The sequence below is a fragment of the Brassica napus genome, chromosome C1 (genome assembly GCF_020379485.1).
Source record: "Brassica napus cultivar Da-Ae chromosome C1, Da-Ae, whole genome shotgun sequence".
Taxonomy (NCBI): domain Eukaryota; kingdom Viridiplantae; phylum Streptophyta; class Magnoliopsida; order Brassicales; family Brassicaceae; genus Brassica; species Brassica napus.
In genome coordinates, this window is record NC_063444.1 from 25911110 (window position 1) to 25932406 (window position 21297).

The following is a 21297-nucleotide window of genomic DNA, read 5'->3' on the forward strand; positions in this document are numbered from 1 at the left end:
AAGAATTGGAGTTCTTCCCCGCGGAACAATCATGCGGGGCAGTCTGACGGTTGATCCCACTATGAGCAGCCAGGTGATTGTTCCCGACATTTATGGAAGTTTCCATATCTTTCAAAGATTTCCCCTAATCACTTATTCCCTCCTCTGAAGTCGATGGCGCCTCCATATAAAAAGCCATCCCTATCTTTATTTTCTTTTTACGCTAGTTTTGCAAGAAGACCTAGACAGATTTTGTTGGATTTGCTATTGTAAAGGAAACAGCCCTTCTTCTCACCAAGAAGATCATCCTGAACCCCATTGATTTCTCTTTTGAATTATATGCAGTATCATTCAGTTTTATCTCTTGTTCATCTTGTTTAATGGCGAAGTATCCGGCTAGCTTGTCTAGGGTTCTAGGGTGTTGATCGCAAAAGCTAAACATAAATAAGTGACCATATTGTGTCTTTGTTCATCAATGTTCTTAATGCTAGCTTTAACCTGATCATTTACTGATAGATCTTAGGTTTAATCTGCTCATTAACTGTGTAGTCGATAGCTCGATATTGAGTGAACGAGCCGAGCATCCCTAGTCAGCGAAAGTAGATATTAGGGTGCTCGGTGAACCTATCGGACTTGATCTCTATTGCTTGTAGTCGATCCTTGATCCAAACGAGAGTCTAGGTGTGAACGTCGAACCGCAAAAGGAGCAGCACCACGACAGTGGGCTGTTCTACTTGAGTGATCCGTGTTCTAGATTGTGCTACATTGCGCATGAATAAATGTTTGGTTTAGCATCAACACCCGATGAGAAACCCTAGATTGGCTTCTCTTTAATATTGAATTTACTCTTTGCAATCGTTTACTTTACTTGCACGTCACCACTTAATTCAAACCCCACTTTTAGTTTTAGCTAAGTTGAAAACTCATAAGAATAAAGTGTAGACTGGTCCTCTGGATTGAATCTTAAATACTACGATTACCCCTGTTAACTTGACAGTAGGAAAGGTTCAGTTTTAGTGTATCAAGTTTTGGCGCCGTTGCGACGGAGACCAGATATTTACCTTTATTTTTCAGTTCTATATTTAGTCTAAGACATCTAACTTGCTTTCCTCTCTTTGTTGCAGCCAATAATCCAGGTGTATGACCAGTAGACATACTCGGAGCAACGCACAAGGACCATTATTCATGTTAAGCAACGAAGAGCTCGCAAGATTAGAAATACTGAACCGTCAACAACCGCAGCCTAGTAACATCACAATGGATGATCATGGAGGCCAGGATGATCTCAGTGCTGCAATGGCGCTCATGCATCAACAGATGCAGCAGATGCAACATACCATCAACACACAGGAAGCTACTCGCCAAGCAGCGGTTTAACTTGCTGAACAGCAAGCTGAGCAACAAGGCACTCCCATCTGAGAGCGGAACCTCCCGCGGAACTTCCCTACCACTTGCTCCGCCATCAACCCCCCTCCCTGCACTTGACAGGATTATGAGATCAAGCCTGCTTTCATCGGCCTGGTGCCGAAAAAGATGTTCAACGGCCTCGCAGCTGAAATTCTGTTGGATCACATCGAGAACTTTGAGAGAGTCTGCAAAATTCTCTCGCTCAAATGGAGTGCCACCAGACTACGTCAAATGCACCTTGTTCCCATTCTCTCTTGATGGGAAAGCAGCGCGCTGGTTAGCCTCTCTCCCGACTGGAGAACGATTGCTCCAAGACCGTAAACAGCATAGACGATCTAGCGGCAAAGGTTTCCAGCTGATAAAGGGAAATCCAGAGCCAAGTGTTCATCATGGAGGAAGCCGCATCAGAGAATAGTGCTTCAGATGTCACACCTGAAGGGGACAACACCATGGACGATCAGCAAGAAGTAAGCTATGTCAATGGACAAGGATGGCAGTACAAGAACTACCACCCTAACCCTAACGTGAGGAACAATGCTCACCTCTTTGCATATCCTAAGCTAGACAAACCGGTTGACAACGTGCAGAACAGTCAAGGACAGAACACCGGGTATCAGAAGCCGTACCAAAGAAGAACATATGTTCTGAGCCAGGCGCAGCGCAACCAGTTCCAGAACCAAAAGCAGCAGACTGCTCAACAAGCCGCTCCCTCGCCTACGACTGCTCCGCAAGACGAGATGAAGGGTCTAGGGACGATGATGCAGCAGTTGCTCCAAGGTCAGCAAATTCAAGGGAAAGCGTTGAATCAAGTCACCACATACATCAACTCCAGAATGAACCACATGTTTAATGACCTATGTAATGTAGCTAGCCATATGCGGCAGATGGACGTTCAGATTGCTCAGACAGCTGAGAGCGTAAAGAGACAGCAAGGTACTCTACCTGGAATGACCGATAAAAATCCTAAAGAATGCAGTGCAGTAGCACTAAGGAGTGGAAGGTGACTACCAGATGCGGCCCCTAAGAAGCTATCAGCGGCAGAGAAGGGCAAGCAAAAGGAGGGCGAGCAACCACAATCCGAAGCTGTCCCTCTGTCTGACGAGGAAACAGAACATCCTGCTGAGATTGATCCAACCCCTGCCACTACATCTGTTGGGCCTGTTCCTCCGCACGAATACACCCCTAAGGTTCCATACCCTATTCCCGTAAAGACATCTCAGAAGGATCGTGAGGAGACAAAGTGTAAGAAGATGCTGGAGGATCTAACTATCAAGTTACCTCTGATTGATGCGATCTAGATGATACCTTCTATGCGCAGTTTGATGAAGGGTTCGGTCTCCGGAAAGATAACTGGAGACAGTGAGGTTATGCTAGTTTTGAAGGAGTGCAGTGCAGTGCTTCAGAACAAGCCGATCAAGAAATTGGGTGATCCAGGCAAATTTGTTCTCTCGATACACATTGGGAGAACATTATTCGCTTGTTCTCTTTGTGACTTGGGTTCCAGTGTTCAACCTCATGCCTTACTCTGTGGCAAAACAAATGGGATTCACAGACTTCAAACCAACAAGAATTTTCCTGGTGTTCGCGGACAGATCAATCAAGTCACCGGTTGGTATTTTGGAAGATCTTCATATCCGAGTAGGCAACACCTTTGTTCCAACAGATTTTGTGGTTCTAGAGGTTGACGAAGAACTCAGAGATCCACTCATCCTGGGTCGTCCTTTTTTTTTTGCACAGCTGGTGCGATTATTGATGTTCGACAAGGATTGATCTTCACCTGGGAGACATTACGATGAAGTTCGAGATGAGCAAATTTCTGAAGAAACCGATGATAGATGCGAAGACCTACACAGTTGAGGGTGAAGATCAGGCGCTGTTCCATCAAGAGGGAATGATTGAGGAAATCTTGACCGATGACCCTATCGAACTGGCTCTGGCCCGAGCTGAGACTGAGCACAACGTCACGAGCGTGGACGCAGATGGCTACGACAAGATGCTTGATTCTGCCAAAAGCATGGAAAAGCTAGTCGCCTATCTAAGTCAGGGGGAGAAAGACGAGAGCAATCAGAGCAGTACAGTCGAAGCAGTAGTTCCAAAGAGAACAACCAAGCCGAACATACAACTCGATGATCCATGGAGCGAGCTGAAAGCCCCAAAGATCGAGCTCAAATCCCTCCCTACGGGGCTCAGGTACGCATTCTTGGGACCAAATTCCACCTATCCTGTTATTGTGAACTCTGAGCTGAATAATGTGGAAACTGCTAAGCTCTTGTGTGAGCTAAGAAAATATCGTAAGGCATTAGGGTATTCTCTAGCTGACATTCATGGTATTTCACCTCATTTATGCATGCATAGAATACATCTAGAAGATGAATCAATGACATCTATAGAGCATCAGAGGAGGTTAAATCCGAATCTAAAAGATGTTGTAAAGAAAGATATAATGAAACTTCTAGAGGCTGGAGTGATCTATGCCATCTCTGACAGTAACTGGGTTAGCCATGTTCATGTAGTTCCTAAGAAAGGTGGAATAACTTTCATAACAGATGAAAGAATGAATTGATCCCTACTAGAACTGTAACTGGACATCGCATGTGCATTGATTTTCGTAAATTGAATGCTGCGACTCGCAAGGATCACTTTCCACTCCCTTTCATTGATCAAATGCTTGAAAGATTAGCTAACCACCCATACTATTGCTTTTTAGATGGTTATTCAGGTTTCTTCCAGGTCCACATCCACCCAGACGATCAGGAGAAGACGGCGTTCACATGCCCATACGACACGTTTGCCTACAGGAGGATGCCATTCGGCTTGTGCAATGCTCATGCGACCTTCCAACGTTGCATGATGTCCCTTTTTACTGATCTGATGGAGGACATAATGGAGGTTTTCATGGATGATTTTAGTGTCTATGGAAGATCTTTTTCTGTCTGTTTGAAAAATTTGTGCAGGGTGTTGCAACGATGCGAGGAGAAAGATCTTGTGCTCAACTGGGAGAAGTGCCACTTCATGGTCAAGGATGAGATTGTTCTTGGACACAAGATCTCTGAGAAGGGGATCGAGGCTGACAAGGCAAAGATCGAGGTGATGATGAGCCTGCAACCACCAACCACAGTCAAGGGAATCAGAAGCTTCTTGGGACATGCCGGTTTCTATAGGAGGTTCATCAAGGATTTCTCAAAAATCGCAAGACCACTCACTAGGCTGCTCTGCAAGGACACCATGTTCGAGTTCGATAGCGATTGCTTGGGTGCTTTCCACACGATAAAAGGAGCTTTGATCAGTTCCCCAATCATTCAACCTCCAGATTGGGACCTACCTTTTGAGATCATGGCTGACGCAAGTGATTTCGCAGTGGGAGCAGTGCTGGGACAGCAGAAAGATAAGAAACTAGACGTAATCTACTATGCGAGAAGGACGATGGATGAAGCTCAATGTCGGTATGCTACGACCGAGAAGGAGCTTTTGGCCATTGTCTACACTTTCGAAAAGTTTAGGTCCTACCTAGTAGGTTCTAAAGCGATAGTGCACACAGATCACGCTGCCTTGAGGTACTTGCTGACCAAGAAAGACGCCAAACTACGCTTACTTACTCAGATGGATTCTCCTACTCCAGGAATTCGATCTTGAAATCAAGGATAAGAAAGGAATTGAGAATGGAGTTGCAGATCATCTGTCCAGAACGAAGATCGACGAAGAGACTGCTCTTGATGACAGTCTCCTTGACGAGCACGTCTACGCGATTGGTCTGTATGTCGAGAACAATCAAGATACTCTTGCCGCAGACTGTTTCGCAGACCATGAACACTTCGTTGCTGCGATCAGGAAGAGATATTCCCATCTACCTTGGTTTGCTGAAATAGTTAATTTTTTAGCTGCGTAGAAGGAACCAGTTGAGTTTACTAGTAATGAGAAGAATAAGTTTCTGAAGGATGCTAAACTCTACTTTTGGGATGAACCGTTCTTGTATCGACACTGCAAGGATGGAGTGTTCCGATGATGTGTTCCGGAAGCTGAGATTCCAGGGATCCTACATCACTGCCATGGTTCCTCATATGCCGGACACTTTTCAGCATTCAAGACCGTCTCCAAGGTCTTGCAAGCCGGTTTCTGGTGGCCCACAATGTTCCATGATGCTAAAGCTTTCATCTCCAAATGAAATTCATGCCAATGACAAGGGAACATCAGCAAGAGGAACGAGATGCCTCAGAACTTCATACTCGAGATCGAGGTGTTTGACTGTTAGGGGATAGACTTCATGGGACCATTCCCGCCTTCATACAAGAACGAGTATATTCTAGTTGCAGTGGATTATGTCTCAAAGCGGGTGGAAGCAATCGCCAGCCCTACTAATGATGCGCGTGTTGTGACCAAGATGTTCAAATCTATCATCTTTCCAAGGTTTGGAGTACCTAGGGTGGTCATAAGCGATGGAAGCACCCATTTCATCAACAAGGTCTTCCAAGGTCTCTTGAAAAAGAACGGTGTCAAGCATAAAGTTGCAACCGCGTATCACCCTCAGACGAGTGGCCAATTGGAAGTATCTAATAGAGATATCAAAAGCATTCTGCAGAAAACAGTTGGCACAACACGCAAAGACTGATTTCTCAAATTAGATGATGCACTGTGGGCTTACAGAACAGCCTACAAGACACCACTCGAGACCACTCCTTATCACCTAGTGTATGGCAAGGCATGTCATCTCCATGTGGAACTAGAGTACAAGGCGGCATGGGCTGTCAAACTGCTCAACTTCGATATCAAATCAGCCAAGGAGAGGCGCTCCATCCAGATACACGAGCTAGAGGAGATCATGCATATAGCTTCTGAGAGCACAAAGATCTACAAAGAAAAGACCAAGGCATATCATGACAAGCGGATCATCAGCAGAAGCTTTGAACCGAATGATGAGGTCTTGCTCTTCAACTCCAGGATGAAGCTGTTCCCTGGAAAGCTGAAGTCCAGATGGTCTGGACCGTTTATCATCAAGGAGGTACGACCCTATGGGGCAGTTGTGTTACTGGACATGAATGGAGGAGAGTTTGTTGTTAATGGTCAGCGTCTCAAGCCATACCTTGCTGAAACAACAATCGCAGAAGGTGAAGAAATTCCCTTAGGCGATCCCTCCACAGCCTAATAGGCTAACCAAAGTCAAGCTAGTGACTTAAATCGAGCGCTTGGTGGGAGGCAACCCAGTGGTAAGTGTGATAGACCATGGATTTTATCCACTTTTAGCTATGGTCTATAAGTTTTTAATATATATTTACTACAATATAGAGTCTATTTAGAGAATTTACAGGTTCAGAGACGATTTGGAGGAATGTGGTGATTTTGGTGTCTTTTGGAGCCTTTTGAGTGCAGAGCTGCACAGACATATCAGATGTCTAGCTATGGATGGAGACCTTCCCACCGTTAGATTGAGCCCATATGTTGAGAAAAGATATAGATTTGAGTTAGCTTTCCAATGCCACCGGTTTGAAGTCAATCAGCATCCTGTAGCAGAAGTTATGCCCGTTTTACTGAAGAGTGGTCAGTCTGCCTCGCAAGAGGAAGCTGTCGAAGAGATGAAGGACTGTCGATCGATAACACCGCATTGGTGTCGATCGACAGTGATACCAGAATGTGAGACAAGAATATTTCAAGACCTTTTGAAGCCCAGAAGCCACACCAAGTGTTAGGGGATTTTTGTGTACAAGCGATCCGTGCTCAGTTCTACGGAATGATAGGAGGGAAGAGACTGGTTGTCTTAGTGCTTTCTCCCTCTTAGGTGGTTGATGAACCCGGAGGTCTTGCTCTCAAGATACTGCCATACGGGTATGGGCCAATATATGTCTCCGGTGTCTTAGTAGCCGCGGGGGAGATTGATCGTTAGGCAGGGACTGCCTATCCATGGTGAAGGCCTCAGGGTCTTCTGGATCTGCAGTTGATGGTACCGCCTATCTGAGGGCGGTCCTTGAGGAACCGTGGAAGGTGTTTGGGATATATAGCTGCATCCTTCAGGGGGGATTGCCTACGTACCCTTCAGGGAGGGATCAAGCCGTTCGTAGTTCATGTATTGATGGACGCGTGGAGCCTAAGTGGGCGCGTAGCCTAGTGGGCACATGGCCTAAGGAGCACGTAGCTCTGATGGAGGCGTGGAGCCTGGATGGGCACGTGGCCTTGTTGGGCGCATGGCCTTATGAGCACGTGGCTCCGTAGGTGATAGGAACCATCTGTTCTAGGGGACGCATGGCCGGAACAGATGGTGGAGTAGTCGATATGCTGCAGGGAGCATGGAGCTTCGATATGCTTTGATTAGCATGGAGTGTCCCTGTTGGTGAGCTGGAGATCGTGGCCTGGGGCAGTATGTGGAGTTGTAGGCGTGCTGCAGAGAGCATAGGACGTCATCTTCATGGTAGTAATCGCCGGGATCAGCCTGTCATAGACCTCTCGTAGGAGAAGGTCTTCTCGGGGTGAAATATAGCCTTGGCAGCTGTCAAATTCGTGAGCTCTGTAGCTGGATGTTTTCTCTCATAGATAGACGTGTTCTCCTGTTCTTTAGGTTTAGAAACCTATCTTTATAGTGGAAGTCGTGCCTTTCTCTTAGGGTTTGGAAATATTCCATATATCCTTAGATAATAGAATATTTCCATTTTTCTCGAGGGCGGCTTATCATATTGGAATTCTTACTCTTTCACTTGGATTTAGGAAGATTCCTTCTTCTCTAAGCTGGTTACCTGATAAATGGAAAATTTCCATTTATCTTAAGACAGGAGAAATCACTTGGCCTGGAACACGGAGGAAGGTCCCAGACTAGGGGACCGGGACCCATGACCGGAGGCAGGACCCAGATCTGGGGGCAAGGACCCGGGACTGGGGGCAGGGATCTGGGACCCAGAGGCAGGAACCCGGACCCTGGGGGCAGGGACCTGGAAGACGGAAGCTGGAGTAATCTCTTCATGGAATATTTTTCCCCAACACCAAGTTACCAAAATACCCATGGACGGCCATAAACCCTATTTATGTATTTCTAAGCCATTGTTGACCGCAAGAAGCTTTCTATTATCTTATTCTATTGTTTTCTCTTAGGTTTTGAGAGAATATCAATTCTCCTTCAGAGATTGATTGGAACTCCATTGGTTTTATTATTGATTTCTTATCTATTATATTATTCAGACTATGATTTGTGTTATTGCTTGCATGTCTGAGTAATTCATCTTGTTAGGTTTAGGGATTTCATGAGCTTAATGTCAAACTGATAATCAATTAGGATTGCTAGATTATCTATAGATCTCTACACCATGGTGATTTGTAATACTAGGATATGGAATAGTTAGAATAGCAAGGCAGTGTGACTAAATGTTTGAACCAAGAATCATAGGATAGTTGAGAGGCACGAAAGTGCAATCAATTAACGGAACCCGAACTCTGCTGGATTAGATACCTAGGGGCATACGAGAGTTGGTCTAGGAATCTAGTTGAACTAAATCGATTAGGTCATTAATGCTTGTCTAAGGAAGCATCGATCGACACTCAGGCCATAGCATCGATCGACGCTCGTTCCAAGTCAACAAGCGACAGCTAAGACTGGACTTAGACATCTGATTAGTGATACCACTCAAATTACCCTAAGGAGTGAATTACTCTTTCAAATAAGAGGTTTAATTGTAGTACCTAGGGATCAAGTCCACAAGGAGCTAGGGAACCTATTAAATCTAGTGAATTATTAATTCTAAGTGTTTGTTGTTTTATGGTTTAAAAGTAAATAACAATCCTAATTGAGCAAGTCTATTGCTCGACTAAAAAGATGATTGGGTGTGTAACTTATTGGAAAGATATTAGATGCAGGGTTTCTATTCATGTGTTGGAGATTATAATCCTATAGATGCCTATCAGTTGCATGCATGATATATTGGAGATCAACCCCTAAAACACAGTGATCAACGATGGCAATGTTTCACTGGTTAACTAACTAGATCTTGGATCTCAACTATCGTCTGTTGATCACAAGAAAGTGTCGATCGATGGTCCTATAGGGATATCGATCGATACACCTTTTACAAATATCGATCGATTGTCAGAAGACAATATCGATCGATGCTTCTAGTTAAGCCCTAGGCGCAAGTTGATAATGCTCACTAGCTGTCTAGTTCAGCGGTAGCCTTTTTCTACCAGTCCTAGTATGACAGATTAGATTCAAGGCTGGATGGTCAAGGATGCTTGACTCATGCATATTCCTAGGTTCAATATTCTAGTTAGCTAATCTTGAACAAGCATTAAGAACAATCAATCAATGAATACTACAACTTAGCAATCTATAGTTGGGGCTAATCCCTCTAACCAATTTGAACCCTGAATCTAACAAGTAAACTACTCAAACATAGCTAAGCAATTCATGACACAAAATAAGGATAAAAACTGCATAGAATAGAATAGATGAATCAATGGAGTTCCAATCACAAATCTCTCTATGATCTTCTCTCCTAAAACTCTCTGCTGAAAATAAGAATACAAAGGTGGCCAAAAGCTCCCTTGCCTCCTAACACTTAAGCAAGTATATAACGATTAGGTTAAAAACTCGTCACGGGTAATCTTGTAATTTGGTGAAGTCTTGGGTTAAAAGTCGGTTGGAACCATATCGTGCTTCCGCGTCTCGACATCGATCGATGGTACAGGATGTACATCGATCGATCATAATCTTCAATCGTCAAGGCTTCTCTTCTGTATCGATCGACGTCACTGGATGTTCATCGATCGATTGTTTCTTCTTCGTATCGACCTCTGATGGTCAGCTCGGATGAAATCTCTTTTAAGCTCCTAAATGCTCCATAATCATCACTTTACTCCAAGATACTTCTGAACCTGAAAACATACCTAATAGGATAGAATATATAGTATATAGATAGTAAAATACTTATATACCATGGGTAAAAATGGGTCAAATCCAGGGTATCGATCGATGCTGAGTAGACTCTGTCGATCGATTCCGAGTACTCGGTTTCGTACTCTGCTCCACAATGGCATACTACAATGTAGCCAAGATCGTTTCCAAGCTCCACGAGGTTGACATGTTGTCTCAAAACTCAAACTAGGTCATAGTGGACGTCTGGATCTATCAGTGTCAGACACAATCTGTTGGTGTTCATGTCACATACAGCTCCTACTGTAGCCAGGAAATCTCTTCTAAGCAGAAGTGAAGAGTTCCAATTAAGCTTAATGTCCAGGACATGAAAATCTACTGGGACAAGGGCATTACCAATCTGTACCTCAAGGTCTCTTATGATGCCTCCTGAGCTCCTTTCTGAAAGATCCACGATGGTGAAAGATTCTGATGAGGGCTCTATTTTCAGACCCAGCTGGTCTGCCATAACCTTAGGTAGAATACTGACTGATGCTCCTGTGTCACAAAGTGCATGGCGAAATTCAATACCTTTTACCATACATGGTATTGCAAACTTCCCAGGATCACTCTTCTTCTTCAATGTGATCCTTAGTTTCATCCTTTCCCTGATGTAATGAAACATTTTCCTAATGTCCTCCTTAGTCTCCTTAGTTTCTCTGAAGAACATCCACAACCGGTGTGTGTAATAAACTTCATCAAAATGTTTCTCTACTGGGATTCTGAGGACTCTCTTAGTGAAACCATCCATCTCCTTCTCATTAGCTTCCCTCTTAAGGTGTTTAGGAATCTTCTCCTTCCTTTTCCTTAAAACTCTTCCCTCAGTTGCCTCATCAACTTGCATAGGCTCTGGTGTAGTGTCTGAAGGGTAGGTTGTGGGTTCTGGTGGGTTTGCTAAAGGTTTAGGTGGTGGTCTGAGTGCGTTGATTCGGTTACTATCAATAGAAAGTAATCGCACACGGTAGGTGAGAGGTGTTCGTCGATCGATGGGAGGTGAGGGGGGTCGATCGATATCGGTCTCTCTTTGTCGATCGATGGGTGGCTCATGTGGTCGATCGATTTTGATGTAGAAAAGGGAGGGTGGGTGAGGATGTTTTTCTGCGAATTCCTCATGAGTCATGATTCGAACTGCATTACACTCCGCAGTCGATTCAGCAGATAACGTCGATCGATGTCTAGAGTAATCCAACGATCGATCTTCGTCTTGGTCTGTCGATCGATGTGCATCAATTCACATCGGTCGACACCATTGTGATCCGCCGAAGATCATGGAGCTTTCAACTTCGAAATCTCCTTCTCCAAGCATCTCATGCTTCACCACTTGCCAGAAATCATCATCTAGGATGGCATTCACGTGGTGTTTTGCATTCTCAACTCCTACTTCTCTAGCCAAGGCTTCTTGCCTCATTACAGTGTCTCCAGTCAGAGCCACTTGCATTTCAAGCTTCCTTACTTGAGTCCCTAAGGTCTCAATTCTTGTGTTCAGACTGTTGTAGGCTGAATCTATCTTCCCATTGAAATCCACAGTGAGTTGTTGCTGTCCTTCCAGAACTCTGTCAAGCATTGCTTCAATCTTGCTTTCCTTAGTCTGTGGTGGTGGATTATGGTAGTATGAGTTTCCATAGCCTCTGCTGTTGTCGCTGAAAGGTTTCTGGAACTGTGAACTCTGGTTACTCCTCTGACCATTGCCAAAGTAGTTTATGTTTCCACCCTGGTTTCCAGACCTCTAAAATCCAGTACCTCCAATGTAGTTCACATCTTCTTCTCCTTCCATGTCTACAACTACTTCTTCTTCAGCTGAGCAGACCTGCTTCCTAAGAATCTCATGAACCACAACTAACTTTGCTCTAACTTCGTCCATCTGCCCCTTCCCTAGGGATGCAACAGACTTCTTCCTTTCGAAGTCAATGTTCTTGGTGATGCTGTTGTTTGCTAGAATTTCTATCAGTCTCATAGCCTCCACCGTATTCCTGGTGTTGAAGTTTCCCTCGCTAGCTGTACCAAGAGCCATCTGATACCTCAAGGCGATACCTCTGAAGAAAGTGCTCAGCAGTTGCACTTCATTGAATCTGTGGTGTGGACAGTCTCGCTGGAAGAACTTGAATCTGATCCACGCATCTTTGAAAGACTCTCCAGTCTCCTGCGAAAAGGTAGCGATTTTGCTCCTCAAGTCTTCAGCGCCTGCCTCATCGAAGAAGTTTCGCAAGAAAGCATTCTTGATGTCGGCCCAGGATGTTAGAGATCCTGTGGGTAGCTTCTTAAGCCAGTGCATCGCTTCTCCAAGCAGAGTATACTTGAAGAGCTTGCACAATAGGTAGTCCTAAGGGACTCCATCCATACGAATAGCAGCGATACAATCCTCGAATCTCTCCAGATGGTCCATAGGATGCTCGTGCGGTAACCCAGAGTAGGGTAGCTGCGACACGAGTGTGTAGTACTGAGGCTTCAGCTCGAAATTCTCCTTCTGAATCTCTGGAAGTCGAATAGCTGATCTGTTGGCGTGGTACTCGTCTGGACGATTTTAGTCAGCCAGTGCCTTTGGTGGAGCAGCCTCTTCTACAGGTTGAGCAGCTCTTGTAGCATCAGCATCAGCATCAGGGATTACATTCCCCTGAGCGTCTAGTTTCTGACCTGTTGCATTACGCAGATGACCATCCTGGTCATACAGGTTTCCATTCTAATCATGCCTGAGAATAACAATCGCAACCATGTTCCGCGACTGAGGATCGATCGATGTAAGCGGTGTAGTATCGATCGATGTCGAACGATGTGGATCGGTCGACGATGAAGGTCGGGTATCGGTCGACGGTTGGGTGCGAGAATCAGTCGACGTGAAAGCTGCTGCGTCGAGCGATGTGGAACGTTGGTCTTTGTGGATCGAGCGTTCCAAGTGAGCAGGATCTTCTGAGAATAGTAGGTGTGTTTCTTTGTTGCTTCTGGTACTGCTGGGCATGTACCTGAAAAGATGAGAAAAAAAATTTTGTGTCAGAATGGGGGTAAAGAAAAGAATAAGAATCAATAACACTAAATCTAAAGGCGATCAAAGCTCCCCGGCAACGGCGCCAAATTTGATACCACTCAAATTACCCTAAGGAGTGAATTACTCTCTCAAATAAGAGGTTCAATTGTATTACTTAGGGATCGAATCCTCAAGGAGCTAGGGAACCTATTAAATCTAGTAAATTATTAATTCTAAGTGTTTGTTGTTTTCTGGTTTAAAAGTAAATAGCAATCCTAATTGAGCAAGTCTATTGCTCGACTAACTAGATGATTGGGGGTGTAACTTATTGGAAAGGTATTAGATGCAGGGTTTCTATTCAGGTGTTGGAGATTATAATCATATAGATGCCTATCAGTTGCATGCATGATATATTAGAGCTCAACCCCTTAAACACAGTGATCAGCGATGGCAATGTTTCACTGGATAACTAACTAGATCTTGGATCTCAACTGTCGTCTGTTGATCACAAGAACGTGTCGATCGATGGTCCTATAGGGATATCGATCGATACACCTTTCACAAATATCGATCGATTGTCAGAAGACAATATTGATCGATGCTTCTAGTTAAGCCCTAGGGGCAAGTTGATAATGCTCACTAGCTGTCTAGTTCAGCGGGAGCCTTTTTCTAGCAGTCCTAGTATGACATATTAGATTCAGGACTGGATGGTCAAGGATGCTTAACTCATGCAGATTCCTTGGTTCAATATTCTAGTTAGTTAATCTAGAACAAGCATTAAGCACAATCAATCAATGAATACCACAACTTAGCAATCTATAGTTGGGCCTAATCTCTCTAACCTATTTGAACCCTGAATCTAACAAGTAAACTACTCATAGCTAAGCAATTCATGACACAGAATATAGATAAAAACTGCATAGAATAGAATAGATGAATCAATGGAGTTCCATCACAAATCTCTCTATGATCTTCTCTCCTAAAACTCTCTGCTGAAAATAAGAATACAAAGGTGGTCAAAAGCTCCCTTGCCTCCTAACATTTAGGCAAGTATATAACTATTAGGTTAAAAATTCATCTTGGGTTTAAAGTCGGCTGGAACCAAGTCGTGCTTCAGCTTCTCGACATCGATCGATGGTACAGGATGTACATCGATCGATCATAATCTTCAATCGTCGAGGCTTCTCTTCTGTATCGATCGACGTCACTAGATGTGCATCGATCGATTGTTTCTTCTTCGTATTGACCTCTGGTGGTCAGCTCGAATGAAATCTCTTTTAAGCTCCTAAATGCTCCTTAATCATCACTTTACTCCAAGATACTTCTGAACCTGAAAACATACCTAATAGGATAGAATATATAGTATATAGATAGTAAAATACTTATATACCATGGGTAAAAATGAGTCAAATCCATGGTATATCAATTAGCAATCGCATGCGAAAGCTGGATTGCTTCCTTATTAAAATCGAGTTCTAGAATTGAATCTATAAACCAATTAGCGTCCTTGAATTGAAGTTTTGAATCTCTTGATTGACAAATCCCTAGGTCTAGCTATTTCTCCTAATTGTTTACAACCTCAATCAACCAATCGAACAACTACTTTGTTTACCTTGCTTTCAATGATTTACTGCTTTATAAATTGTTTACTTAGCTTAATCTTGATTTCTATAGTCTATTGTGTGCCCTAGCTCTCTGTCGATTCGATCCCTAAGTACTACAATTGAACCTCTTATTTGAGAGAGTAAAATCATTCCTTAGGGTAATTTGAGTGATATCAAATTTGGTGACGTTGCAGGAGAGCTTTGATCGCCAATAGACTTGATTAATAGGTTTAGTCTAGGTTTTATTTACTGTCATAGTTACTTACATAAAATTTTTTCTTGTCTTTCAGGTACATGCCTATCAGTACCAGAAGCAGCAAGGAGGAATTATTGTTCTTCTCAGACCCAGCACGTTTGGAACGCTCGATCCGCAAAGAGAAACGCACATCATCAATCGATATCACCTCTACTACGTCGATCGACATCACCTCTACTACGTCGATCGACATCACCTCTACTACGTCGATCGACACCACCTCTACTATGTCGATCGACACCACCTCTACTACGTTGATCGACACTTGTGACAGTGCGACGATCGACAGTTCAACTCAAACATCGATCGATACTAATCCGCGAGCAGACATGGTCGCGACACTTGTGCTACAGAGGGATGAGAATGGAGACCCGCATGACCCTGGAGGTCATCTGTGTAATGCAGCAGCTCAAAAGATAGATGGACAAGGAACTGTAATCCTTGAGCCATCTGCTGCCACCGAGGATAAAGTTCCTCTTTAGAGATCGTTAGCAGATTTGGCCAGGCATAGTCAGTTTTACACCAACAGGTCTGCGATTCGACCTCTAGAAATCCAGGGATTTCAAATACACCACACACACTTCTCTCTTGTGGGTCAGCACCCTTATCGTGGTCTTCCTGATGAAAATCCTCTGGACCATATTGAGACACTCGAAGACTTTGTGTCTGGCATCCATGAGGATGAAGCAACCAAAGACTACATCTTCTGTAAGCTGTTCAAATATTCTCTCTCTGGGAATGCTAAAAATTGGTTGAGATGCCTACCACCAGGATCTCTCACTACATGGAATGATGTCAGGACTGCGTTTATGACTGAATTTTTAGATGATGCAAGGGCTGAAGAGATGAGAGATAAAATTTGGACATTCTCTCAGGGACCTACAGAAGATTTTAAAAGCTCTTGGGAAAGGTTTAGGAGATACCAAAGGGACTGTCCACATCATGGTTTTACGGAGATTCAGCTGTTGAAGAAATTCTGCAAGGATATTGATGTTCAATATCATGTGATGCTGGATACTGCAAGCGAAGGAAACTTTGAGACAAGGACCCATAGGAAGCTAAGAGACTGATTGAGAACTTGATGTCTAGCAAGAGTTCCAAAAATCTGGATATGCACAAGATAAAATCAGCTGCAATGGATAGTGACAAGATCGTTGAGGCTGAGATTGGTTCAGTACATGAAGTCTCGTTGGTAGAACATGCTGTAGAGAAGGATGAGGATCAGGGCTATATAGAAAAGATGGAATCTATGATAGAGAAGATTTTGAAAATTCATCAGAAGACGAGTGCATACTTAAATCTGAGGTTGGATGTTCTCTACAAAGAGCTGAATGGAAAACATGAAACCTTAGATGCCCATGTCATGATGCTAGATGCCAAGGTTTCTCAGACTGCAGAAGCTGTGAAGAAGCAAGAAGCTCTGGTCAAAGGGAAAGCTGTGGAAAGTGAGAGGCACTAGGTTAATGCCATCTCAGATGATGACTTTGGGGAAGTGCTCAAGCAGGAAAAACTGGAAGAAGATGCTTTCCTAGTCGAACGCTGCATGTCCATAGGCAGCTTGTACTGGTGTGGACCGACATCAACAGCTGAGCACCGATCGACATCATCAGCCGAGCATCGATCGACACCACTTTTGGGATCAGACAAAACTGTTCGAATTCAGAGATACTCAGATTTTGCCGCTCGACACCCGCATCCTCCCACCCTAGCTCGAGTTCAAAGGGACAATATCGATCGACAACAATTCAATGGAATCGATCGACAGCAACATGGGAACACCGATCGACAAAAACAGAAGCGCAGCGATCGACAACCACCAATGCCATACCGAGTACGTTTAACAGATCTTGATGCACACCGCTTGAAGGAAACTCGAAATTTATCTCAGACCTCAGTTTGCTTGAAGACAACAGAGAAAATAAGTCAGCAATCTGCAGAAGCACCAGAGAAAGAGCAATCAACCCTAGCTGAAACCTCTTTTGTTGAGAGTGTCGATCAACGACATCTACCAGGTATCGATCGACGACATCTATCATGTATCGATCGACATCAAACAGACGAATATGAAACTGCCATGGAAAGGCAGGAAACGAAAGAAGAAATTCCAGTTGAGAAGAGAGTGAAATCTAGGAAACCCTATATTCTCAAACACCTCAGGAGAGAAGTTAACAAAGAGGAACTTGAAGGATTTCACAATAGGGTGAAGAGGGTTCCTAAGGATATGTCTTTTGAGGATGCATATCATAAGTATAGACTTGGTAATTTTTTCAGAGAGAGCAGAGAGACTGATAAGGACATTGAGCTCCTATTCAACAAGGTCAGCCGTAAACCCAAGAGGACACTGAAGAAGGAACAAGATCCTGGAAAGTTCATGATTTCATGCTCTATACATAGCCACCATTTACCAAACGCCCTATGCGATACTGGATCTGCAGTCAACATCATGGCCATAGACACTGCTGAGCTATTAGGACTTAAGATGAAACCTTCTAAAGATAGTTTCACTTTCGTGGATAGTTCCCGAGTAAACTCAGCAGGCATGATCAAGAATGTTAAGGTGGAGATAGGGGAATACATTATCCCCGTGGACTTTCATGCTATAGATATCAAATCAGGCAAGACATCTCCACTTCTTTTTGGAAGAGTCTTCATGGCTACAGTGGGGGCAGTTTGTGATCTTAAGAGAAATAAGATGTGTCTGACTAATGTTGATGAAACTGTCTTCTATGATCCCATGGAAAAGAAGAAAAGTGAGGAGCTTATTTCATGCATAGAGATGTTTGACGATCCAGGGCATACAGCTGATTCAAATCACGAGCCTGCAATACCAGAATCAGCGTCGGTCGATATTAAAATTGCAGCATCGGTCGACTTCCAGTCCTCAGAATCGATCGACAATCAGATTTCAGCATCGGACGACTCTCAGTCTTCAGAATCGATCGACACGAAGCCTTCAGCATTGGTCGACACCATCCGACTTTCAAAACAGCCTGAGACTAAAAAGTCTAAGTCTGGGGGAAGGATCAAGAATAGAAAGAAGAAAAAGAAAAAGAAATGTAGATGCAGATTTCTTGCCACTAGTCCCTTTGCAATGTCAAGAGGGAAGTCTTGAGTATAGAGTGCGCTGCAGAGGAGGTTCTGAACCTTTTACCAAGGTTAGAGTGCTATGTGATCCAGAGCTGAGAGAGAAAGAAGAAGCTTCTTCAAGAGCTTTTTTCAACTGCATCAACAAGATGAAAAAAAGAGACACAGAGACTTGTTCTGTAGCAAGTTCACATCCTCATCCAGACTAAATCAGATATCCAAAAGTCAAGCTAATGACTAAAAATAAGCGCTGAGTGGGAGGCAACTCACTATTAGGTAATTTCATTCAGTTTATGTTAGATTGTTACTGATTTTTGTTTTTTATTTTTATGCAGGTCAAAAAAAAAGTGAACAATAACGACGGCACTGTAGCAGCGCCGAGCGACACTGTAACAAGAAAATCGAGCGACATTGAAGCAAGAACAACGACCGACACTGTAGCAGAAAATCGGAAGTTACTGTAGTAGTCAATGTTCATCGAAAAAAAAAAATTTGGATTGGTTTTATTAGTTATCTATTACTGATTTTTAGTGTTTTATTTATGTTAGGTAAAAGGAAAAGATCCGAGGATCGACGATAGCTGCGTAACATCGATCGACAGAGCATCACTAGCATCGATCGATCGCCACTTAACTGTGTCGATCGACAGAGCTTCAAGAGTATTGATCGCCACTTAACTGTGTTGGTCGACACTCATATCAAAGTCAGGTATACCGTTTTCCTTGTTAAATATTGTCCTTATGATTTATTTCTCCACCGATCTTAGACTGTATACACTGGAGATAGTGTTGTTTAAGTCTGGGGGATGATCTACTAATATTGTGTTTTAGTTAGCTACTTAGAAAAGAAAAAAAAAAGAAGAAGAGATCTGAGGAGACGATTGTCCAGCATATCGATCGATGAGATCATGTCGATATCGATCGACAATACATTACTTGCAGCGACCGATGGTAACTCCTATCCATCGATCGACACTTAATCCGGTCGGGTATATCGTTCTAACTTGTTAAATTGAAGACTTATAATTTATTTATCACCATAACTCCGACTAGATGTACGCTGGGGACAGTGTAATTTAAGTATGGAGGGAGGAGGTTTACTGATATTAGTGTGTTCATGAGTCTTATCAAAATGTTTTCAAAAGAGTTTTATTGAGTCAAGAAGGGGATAATGAACTTATTAGATTTTTTCTTGTTATCTAACTACTCTTTAGCACCATTCTAGACTTACTGATTGCAGATAGTACTAAAGATACTAAAGTGGATCAACCTGTCAACTATTCACACTTGCTGAGATTGTTTAAAAGAACCAAAGCTGACCTCCAACACTAAACCTGACACAACTGCTTGTCTTGGGGCTTGGTATACATGGGATCGGATTCTTCAAACAAGTTTGGAAGGTAAAGCCTTGTGTAGACTTATCACCTTTTCTTTCTCTATTTCGACCCTAGAGAGAAATTAGTAAAGAGAAAAGATAGGAACTAACTTTTACCTGCAGATCCAGATACTTGTTTGAAAATCCTTGCATCTTGTGATCGATACTCCCAAGGTAAAGCCTGCACTTTTATTTATGTTAAGAAATGAGGTTGGTAGAGGGGAATGTCAGACAGGATTTGCTAAGTTGTTGGCTATGTGAATTTGGTTGCTAAGCTACGATATGGTATAATGTGCTTTTGTGATTAGGACTTCTTAGATGTGGATTGCAATATAGCAGAGGTGGTGATTCTAAGTTTTAAATCGTGTGAGTCTCTGCTTTTTTCAAACCTCTTTCAGAGAGACTGCCCGTCTGTTTTGCTTGAGGACAAGCAAAAGGGTAACTCTGGGGAAGTTGATAGACCATGGATTTTACCCACTTTTAGCCATGGTCTATAATTGTTTTAATATATATTAACTACTATATAGAGTCAATTTAGATTATTTACAGGTTTAGGGACGGTTTGGAGGAATGTGGTGATTTTAGTGTCTTTTGGAGCCTTTTGAGTGAAGAGCTGCACACACGTGTCAGATGTCTAGCTATGTATGGAGTCCTTCCCACCGTTAGATTGAGTCCATATTTTGACACACGATAGAGCTTTGTGTTAGCTTTCCAATTCCACCGGTTTGAGGTCAATAAGCATCATGTAGCAGAAGTTATGCTTGTTGTACAGAAGGGTGGTCAGTCTGCCTCGCAAGAGGAAGCTGTCGAGGAGGTGAAGGACTGTTGATCGATAACACAGCATTGGTGTCGATCGAAAGTGATGCCAGAACGTGGGCCAAGCATATTTCAAGACGTTTTGAAGCCCATAAGCCACACCAAGTTACCAAAATACCCATGGACGACCAGAAACCCTATTTATGTATTTCTAAGCCATTGTTGACGGCAAGAAGATTTCTATTATCTTATTCTATTGTTTTCTCTTAGGTTTGGAGCGAAGATCAATTCTCCTTCAGAGATTGATTGGAAGTCCATTGGTTTTATTATTGTTTTCTTATCTATTATATTATTCAGACTATGATTTGTGTTATTGCTTGCATGTCTGAGTAATTCATCTTGTTAGGTTTAGAGATTTCATGAGCTTAATGTCAAACTGATAATCAATTAGGATTGCTAGATTATCTATAGATCTCTACACCAGGGTGATTTGTAATACTAGGATCTGGAATAGTTAGAATAGCACGACAGTGTGACTAATTGTTTGAACCTAGAATCATAGGATAGTTGAGAGGCACGAAAGTGCAATCAATTAACGGAACCCGAACTCTGCTGGATTGGAGACCTAGGGGCATACGAGAGTTGGTCTAGGAATCTAGTTGAACTAAATTGATTAGGTCGTTAATGCTTGTCTAAAGAAGCATCGATCGACGCTCAGGCCATAGCATCGATCGACGCTCGCTCCAAGTCAACAAGCGACATCTGAGACTGGACTTAGACATCTGATTAGCAATTGCATGCGAAAGCTAGATTGCTTACTTATTAAAACCGAGTTCTAGAATTGAACCTATAAACCATTAGCACCCTTGAATTGAAATTTTAAATCTCTTGATTGATAAATCCCTAGGTCTAGCCATTTCTCCTAATTGTTTACAACCCCAATCAACCAATTGAATAACTACTTTGTTCACCTTACTTTCATTGATTTACTGCTTTA

The 21297-nt window shown here is 43.0% G+C and overlaps 1 non-coding gene across 1 annotated transcript; it reads left to right on the top strand.

Moving 5' to 3' along the window:
• Positions 1–12333: 12333 nt before the first annotated feature.
• Positions 12334–12441, top strand: LOC125581134. Its single transcript, XR_007318845.1, has one exon. It is a non-coding gene; the product is annotated as a small nucleolar RNA R71 (small nucleolar RNA).
• The last annotated feature ends 8856 nt before the right edge of the window (positions 12442–21297 follow it).